Raw genomic sequence first — 1,830 nt, forward strand, 5'->3', positions numbered from 1 at the left:
GAGCTGGCCTTTGTCAGCATCAGCCTTGCAGTCAGCCCTCTGAGGACAGAGCCTGCACGTCAGGGCCCGGGAACCTGCCTGCTCTCTACCACGGCCAGTGGGGCCACAGGAGGTTAGAGGACAAGGCCTGACTTGCCGTGGCTGGAGGGCCACTGAGCTGTCCGGAACCCGCCTTCCCGCAGCTCCCAGACGAGGCCGGGGAGGTGGTCCCGACCTCCCCCTTCAGCCCCGAAGCACCTCAGGGGCTGTTCACAGTACAAAGAGGGTTGTTAGGTCCCAGGGAAGTCCGGCTGGTGGCACCTGTGCGGAGGTGCTCTGTGGCAGGGGCCCCTCCCCTCCCCGTGGCACCCCCACCCTCCGCTCCTGCGGGTGCCCCCAGCGCACCCACACTCTCACCCCTGGAGCGAGGGTTGTCAGGTCGGCACCCGAGGTGAGGGAGTGCGCCCAGCCTGGCCATGACGGAGTCACGAAGCCTGGTAGCTAGTGGGGTTCAGACCCCGGGGCCCAGGCCCAAGAGGCACCAGGCAGACGGCGGCAGAGGGAGGTGCGGTCTGGCCGCGGGCCCAGTGAAAACCACGGTTCAGGCCACCTGGGGTCCCATTCTCTGCCGGCCCTGGGGTGCCCGGGGGAGGCACCACTCACAGCCACCTGCCCTTTCCAGGAGCAGGAAACCACGCCTTAGAACAAGAGCCCCACAACTGGCATCTCACATGCTACTTCAGTTAGTGCCCCTGCCCCGGGCTCCCTGGCCCCCCTCCAGGGCTGGTGGTCGACATGGAGCCCTTCCAGCAGGTCGAGATGTTTGCGCGTCCATCTGACGGTCGTGTCCTCAGCCCAGGGCCTCGGTGTCCTGGGGCCTCCGTGCACGGAGGTGGACATCCATGCTCCCGCAGTTCTGGAAGCCAGCAGTCCAACATAAGGCCTTGGCAGGCCGAGCAGCCTCTGGAACTGCTGGGAAGGGCCCTCTTGAGCCTCTTCCACCGCCAGACAGTGTCGGCCATCCCTGGAGTCCCTCAGCTTGTGGCACCAGCACTCCGATGTCACGTCCATTGTTATGTGGCCTCCTGCCTGGGTTCTGTGGGTACAAAGCTCCTTGTTCTCGTAAGGCCACCAGTCCTAGCGGGTCAGAGCCCACTAAGGGATTTTGCCTCATCTTAATTAACTCCCTATTGCCCAATAAGGTCACATTGGGAGTTAGGACTTGAACATGTCTTTTTGGGGGGACCCACCTCAACCCGTATCACCTTTCGATGTTTTTATGCTTCACCCTGGAAGAGCCGGAGTCTGAGCTGCCATCAGGGGCTTCGCTAAGAGGGGGCTGCCAGCTCTTGCTAACAACGTGGGGATTTTCTGATGCCTTCCAGTGACCCCTGCAACAGGGCCACTAGGACCCAGAGATCATCCTTGCTCTGCCCCTTGGATCACTCCCCCAGCTGGGGAGTTGTGGGGCCCGGCCTGGCTGCCCCTCCTGGTGCTGCAGCAAAGGCTGCATGGGAGCAGATGTCCGCACACCTCCTAGGGGCCAGACCTCGCCCAGCCTGGGCAGGCAGCCGGGCCTCGGAAACCAGCCTGGCACATTCAGCAAGGACGGCAGGGAGCGGGCCCCTTCCCTGCACTAGCCTCCCCTCTGGGTAGGGACGGCTGCCACCAGGCCAGCTCCCTGGGTTCTGAACCCAGCACCCACCCCCTGCCCCCCGCGTGGAGGAGAGCGGTCCCCTCGGCGCCTGTACCTCTTGGCCGGGGGGTGGGACACGAGCCAGCCCGGGGAGGCGCCATGGCTTCTGGGGCAGGGGGTCCGTCACCCTCACCCCTCCCCAGGCCCGGTGAAGG

Source organism: Choloepus didactylus, chromosome 15 (assembly GCF_015220235.1).
Source record: "Choloepus didactylus isolate mChoDid1 chromosome 15, mChoDid1.pri, whole genome shotgun sequence".
Lineage (NCBI taxonomy): Eukaryota > Metazoa > Chordata > Mammalia > Pilosa > Megalonychidae > Choloepus > Choloepus didactylus.